General features: G+C 38.5%; 1 long non-coding RNA gene across 1 annotated transcript; it reads left to right on the top strand.

The window, feature by feature from the left end:
• The first annotated feature begins 3,131 nt into the window (after positions 1 to 3,131).
• Positions 3,132 to 5,246, top strand: LOC127642867 (uncharacterized). Its single transcript, XR_007970432.1, has 3 exons — positions 3,132 to 3,225; positions 3,345 to 3,420; positions 5,189 to 5,246. It is a non-coding gene; the product is annotated as an uncharacterized LOC127642867 (long non-coding RNA).
• The last annotated feature ends 1,435 nt before the right edge of the window (positions 5,247 to 6,681 follow it).

The raw sequence follows: 6,681 nt of genomic DNA, 5'->3' as shown, positions 1-6,681 counted from the left end.
CACTTACACTGTAACTACATGAACAAGAGGGTAACAAGCAGCACTTTAATGTGCAGCCCACAATGTCACACTTACACTGTAACTTCATGAACAAGAGGGTAACAAGCAGCACTTTAATGTGCAGCCCACAATGTCACACTTACACTGTAACTACATGAACAAGAGGGTAACAAGCAGCACTTTAATGTACAGCCCACAATGTCACGCTTACACTGTAACTACATGAACAAGAGGGTAACAAGCAGCACTTTAATGCGCAGCCCACAACGTCACGCTTACACTGTAACTACATGAACAAGAGGGTAACAAGCAGCACTTTAATGCGCAGCCCACAATGTCACACTTACACTGTAACTACATGAACAAGAGCGTAACAAGCAGCACTTTAATGTACAGCCCACAATGTCACACTTACTCTGTAACTACATGAACAAGAGGGTAACAAGCAGCACTTTAATGTGCAGCCCACAATGTCACACTTACTCTGTAACTACATGAACAAGAGGGTAACAAGCAGCACTTTAATGTACAGCCCACAATGTCACACTTACACTGTAACTACATGAACAAGAGGGTAACAAGCATCACTTTAATGTACAGCCCACAATGTCACACTTACACTGTAACTACATGAACAAGAGGGTAACAAGCACCACTTTAATGTACAGCCCACAATGTCACACTTACACTGTAACTACATGAACAAGAGGGTAACAAGCATCACTTTAATGTACAGCCCACAATGTCACACTTACACTGTAACTACATGAACAAGAGGGTAACAAGCACCACTTTAATGTGCAGCCCACAATGTCACGCTTACACTGTAACTACATGAACAAGAGGGTAACAAGCACCACTTTAATGTGCAGCCCACAATGTCACGCTTACACTGTAACTACATGAACAAGAGGGTAACAAGCATCACTTTAATGTACAGCCCACAATGTCACACTTACACTGTAACTACATGAACAAGAGGGTAACAAGCACCACTTTAATGTGCAGCCCACAATGTCACGCTTACACTGTAACTACATGAACAAGAGGGTAACAAGCACCACTTTAATGTACAGCCCACAATGTCACACTTACTCTGTAACTTCATGAACAAGACTATATTTCCCCAGTATTAAAAACAGACAGTTGCAATAGTTTTAATTGCCTTGAAACAGGGAAGCCCAAACTAAAACCTCTGCAATACTGATATCAAAACAAATGACTGTATAAATGCACTGATATGAACCCCGTAATTTAATAAAGTCTTTATGTATTTGTACACTATTAATAGAAACAGGTGCAGTGTATGTTCTGGCTCTCAAACGTAAGATTGTTGTCTATCATAATAGCACAAGTTCCCCTTACTTCTAAAATACTTACAGTATAAATCATTTATTTTCCTGGATGTTGCCCCTTTATTCTAGGGATGGGCATTTTTCTCAAATATTGTATTAGAATATAATTATTCGTTTATTTAAATGTCGTTTAACGAGAAAGATGTTATAAGTTTAATTTATTTTTAATTTATTTTTTTATCACCATTTCTGAACAAGCTTTCATTAGGCAATCTACACAACAAGCTTACTATATATCTTAAGGTTTTCTTTTAGTTGAAAACATTTAACAAAAAGCATTTAAGATCAAGCAGCAGGAACGGAAACGCTAATAAAGCAGACTGTGCAGTTATTGAACATACATGCACTCGAGTCAGCATTATCATGTTTCTATTGTTTCACCTTCATGTTGAGAAACACAATAATATCCACATGCTCGAGTGAGAAAACGCGCTGCGCTGACAGATGATGCAGAGACACAGTGTGAAAAGTGAAGTTACTAACAGCACTTAAACCTGTCTCCCTCAACGACACTTAAAGAAGCATATGTCTCAAAATCATTTTGCTACCAGAAGATATCATCTCGGATCACGATTGCCTCGGGTTCAGCTGCGCTTTACCTGCAGTCGTTAATGCAGTGATGGACTATGGAGCCAAATCAATCTCATTAATAATTCACGCACAAAAAATGATTCACACATGCGTAGACAATTTCACATGCATGAAACCTAATTCACGTACACACAAAAAAAAACATATATTCACAAAAAGCTCTTCACATGCGCAAAATAAAAGTATCCATACGTAAAATACATTTTACAAACGCAAAACATACTTCATAGATATACAACTAGTCGCAAAAAGTTTGGAATGTGTAAAATGTACGAGTGTATCCATGAATCTGAATGTGCAGATCGTCATTCACGTGTGAATCCCCTCGGATTTGTGTGTGTGTGTGTGTGTGTGTGTGTGTGTGTGTGTGTGTGTGTGTGTGTGTGTGTGTGTGTGAATTATCAATGATTAGATATTGTAGCGGTTTCACCAGTGATCAAATAAAATGACACCAGCATTTGGAAAACTTCAGCATTATACTGTATTCCTGTCATTATGGTTGTCTGGTCCAGGGATGCTTTTGGATTCTGTATTTGTGCATTCTGCTAAAGTTGTTTTGCAGATGTTCAGATGAAGTCACAATAATGGCAGAAGTAAAGCAAGCATAACTCATGTCTCTTAAGTAACTACAGCCAATAAGAAATGGTATAGCGTATAGAATTGTTGATTTAACATGAACTCATGTAAGGTTCTTGAATTACATGTTTTGTTTGACAGGCGTTATCATCAGAAGTGGAATCAGCTGCAAGGGCTCTTATTGATGTGTTAGCCAGGGGCCTGGCTCCATCTTCAGCTAGTAGCATTGGTACATCAAGGACTGTTAATACACCAACCAGAGAAAACGTGTGAATGAGTGTGACAAGTGCCATTACTCCTTTGCCGTCTGTGCCAGCACCAGAAAATAGGGTGAGGCAGGCATTAAAAAGGTCATTTTATGTATTTTCATTGAAACATTTAGCATTATTGAAATATTTTAAAAGATGATAATGACACATTAAAACATATATAAGAGAAATAACTTTTCCTCAAAAATGTGTCTCTTTGTCACTCTGGCCGTAGGCAGTTCCCAAGTATGTTTAGGACTGAAAATGACCAGCCTAAGGGGAAAAACCGTTTCTCTTTGGCCAAACCTGTCAATGTGAAAAAGACAGATTTTCAAATATATGTTCTCTCCGAACCAACCATGTTTACTCCAAAAGGAGATGAAGACTTAGAAGTTGTACGTGCTGGGCTTGGGGAAAGGCTGTTAAGTGTTCCAGACACCTTTAAACACAGTGAGGTAATTGCAAACATGAACAAAACACGAGTGAATGTGAAGTAATTGATCATTTACTTGATGCAAGTAAAATATTTGTTTTCCTTGAATTGAATGATGAATGTGGTGTTTGCTTGTTTAAGATTGTCACTCTGCTTGAGGAAGAATTTCCTAAATTAAAAAATCTTCAGGGAGGCTGGATGTTTTACAAATCTACAGGTATTTATCATTTGCATGTCAAATATACATAAAACATGGATGCATTGATAATCATAGGTCTTTATTGATGCTGTAGGTAATACAGTTATTTAGTGCTTTCAGATTTTATTGCAAAAAGGATGTGGAAATCAGAAATGACTCCTGAGTTTGATCCGCTGAATTGACATTAAGGTGGTGGTGGGCGGTGTAAGCTTACTTTAATTCCCACTGACTGTGATGGATACTCAACTCGGCTCCTGAAGTCAGTGTCAAATAATGGAAAGAATGTGCTATTTGTAGTTCCACTACAAGAGCAGCTTTCCATTGAACCATTTCCATTTGAATCTGTGGAGTTTGCAAAGATGCCACTGTCAAACTGTATGAAATGTGGCAGGAAAATACCACTGCCGTTGTTGCCCTTACACATTGAAGAGTGCAAAACAACTGAGTCTGTAGGTTCTACTTGTATTGTTTTTGTGTTTTATTATGTTTTAAACACATACCGTAATTTCCGGACTATAAGCCGCAACTTTTTACCCACGCTTTGAACCTCGCGGCTTATACAATGACGCGGCTAATATATGGATTTTTCCCGCTTTCAAATTTTATAAAAAAACAAAAAACAAAAAACAAAAAATTCTGTGACGTGCTCAGTTTTTTGGCGGCGTGAAGCTAGACCAATGAAATTGCCGAACGGGTTAAGGTCAAAACAACTTTTTTGTTTACTGTTTAGATTAAATCGAGCGCGCTCAAACTTCCCATCATTCTGATTACGGTAGTAATTTTGTCACCCTCACCATGGCAAAGACATGGAGAAATGCATATGATGCAGCTTTCAAGTTGAAGGTGATTGATCTGGCTGTTGGAAAAGGAAATAGAGCTGCTGCACGGGAGCTTGGTCTTAATGAGTCGATGATAAGACGTTGGAAACAGCAGCGTGAGGAATTGACTCAGTGCAAAAAGACAACTAAATCTGAGGCTATTCAACTCCGACACCGAAGGAGATGACTTCAGTGGTTTCAGTGCACAGGACGAGGAAGATAGTGACCAATGACTTTCTTGGTAGGCTACTGTTTACTGCAAATGTTTTATTACAAGCCGTGTGTGGCAGCGGGTGCGTGGTCAAGCGCCCGTCCGGAGAGAAAAGCTGTAAGGGCGCTTACACCTGCGCTTAAATTATGTCTAACACCGGTGTCTAATTTCAAGTGCCCTGCTTCACGTGTCCTTCTTGGGAAAACTGTCACACGGGCACCAGTGTGACAGTTTTCAGCAGGGCACTTGACGTTCCAGGTAAGGCTTTTAATGGCCACAGCAATGTTTACAATCAATTTTATAAAGTTTCTCAATTCTTCTATGCGCCAACACTAGACTGACGTGTGTCACTCTCTCAGCTCTGTGGCTGCTGCCTTTTTATGCCGCTCTCCCCATGCTTACTGAAATTAGACACCGGTGTTAGACATAATTTAGCTCAGGTGTAAGCGCCCTTACCGCTTTTCTCTCCCGGACGGGCGCTTGACCACGCCCCCGCTGCCACACCGTGTTTCGTTAAAGCCCATTTATTTTTGTTACAAGCCGTATTTTGTTAAAGCCTGAGTAAAGTTCATTTGTTTCAATGTACCGGTAGGCACCTGCGGCTTATAGACAGGTGCGGCTTATTTATGTTCAAAATAATATTTTATTTAAAAATCAGTGGGTGCGGCTTATATTCAGGTGCGCTCAATAGTCCGGAAATTACGGTAATTCTTTTCTTAATTCTTCCAGTTCAAATCTGTTTACATAATGTTTTTAGGAATCAGTAAATGATGTGACTGTGCTTGATGATGATGATGATGATGATGATGATGATGATGATGATGATGGAAATGATATTGGAGCCATTGACCAGCCAAGCCCACTTCAAACAGATTTAGAACAATCTTCCCAGGTATTTGACCAAAATTAAATTCCTGACGAATGCAGAAATGTATTTTTGCTTCGCAAAATATACACCCAAGAATCTGTGGTCCCTTTCAAACTGCTCTGTGAGGTTATTCTGAAGTTCGATGAGACTGATATGCAACTTTTAATACCTTCTGCATAATTTTGTCTAAGGTAGCAAATATGCCGTATTCAACAGTCATTTAAATTATATTGAAAGAAATATTTATTTAGCTAGCAAATTTTTGAACTTGTACCTGAAAGAAATCTGTTATTTTTACAGATCTGTCCCATTTGCCAGATTTCTTTCCCAAATGATGTCTTGCCTTATCATGCAAGCATGTGTGGTGAAGGGTAAAGTTATGCTACAATGACATTTGTTCTTTAGACCCTTACTTAATACCTTAAAGAATTAGTCCACCCAAAGTTGATATTTATCTTTTTAGTTACTGACCTTCTTTCCATCTCAGCTGTTGGTGAATTTTGTTCACAGAGAAAACGAAGACCGGAACCAAAATTTCTAGCGGTCACATTTATAAAACAAACAATTATTCCTTATTAGTCTTGTCACTCAAAGTCTTCTGAAGAGAAATGCCATTTGTTTGTGAGAAACAAATCTCCAACTATAAACGTGTTTCTGTGCAAAGAGGCTGAATGATCCATATTGTTAAAGACATTGTTTGTTAAAGATATGAACAATAGAACAGAAGATAAACAACAAAGGTCAACAACAGCTGAGATGGGATGTAGGTGAAGAAGATTTAAAAATATATAATGTTTGGGTGAACTAATCTTTTATTTAATCCCATAACAGACATCTTTAGCTATAAAGACTTTTTTTCCATGTATAATGGATGATTCTTTCTCTTCATTTAATGTGCAAGAGTTTCTGAACTGGTTGGATAAACAAAATGAAAAAGTGGTATGTGCCATGCCTATTTTAGAGGGAGGACTTTCAGTGGCAGTGATTCTCCAAACACTTCAACAAGAGAAGAACTGCCAGGACCCTCAACTGCACAGTCATCCACATCACTATCAGCAGGTTATGCCCCACACATATTCTGCTTGGTTAGCGCTGTTGTACTGCTATGACACAAGTGCATCTATATGTAAAAATATGAACTCAAGTTGTGGCTTTGTTTTTAGCCCTAGATTTGTTGTACAACTATATTTGTAAAACCTTTCTTGCATAACTTGTGAATTTCTTTTTCAGCATGGAAATACGAAACTGACCCTCAGAAAGCATCTCGAATGTTCTGTGCAGAATTACTTTCCCAAAGTTCGGACTGTCCATCGATGTCACTACAGATCAACCAATTTGATACTTTGGATGAGCAGGACAGGACACTGATTTCATTTTATAAA

This window comes from Xyrauchen texanus, unplaced genomic scaffold (assembly GCF_025860055.1).
Source record: "Xyrauchen texanus isolate HMW12.3.18 unplaced genomic scaffold, RBS_HiC_50CHRs HiC_scaffold_984, whole genome shotgun sequence".
Classification (NCBI taxonomy): domain Eukaryota; kingdom Metazoa; phylum Chordata; class Actinopteri; order Cypriniformes; family Catostomidae; genus Xyrauchen; species Xyrauchen texanus.
Note: the sequence above shows the minus strand (reverse complement) of the source record. Positions and strands in the feature narration are given on the sequence as shown.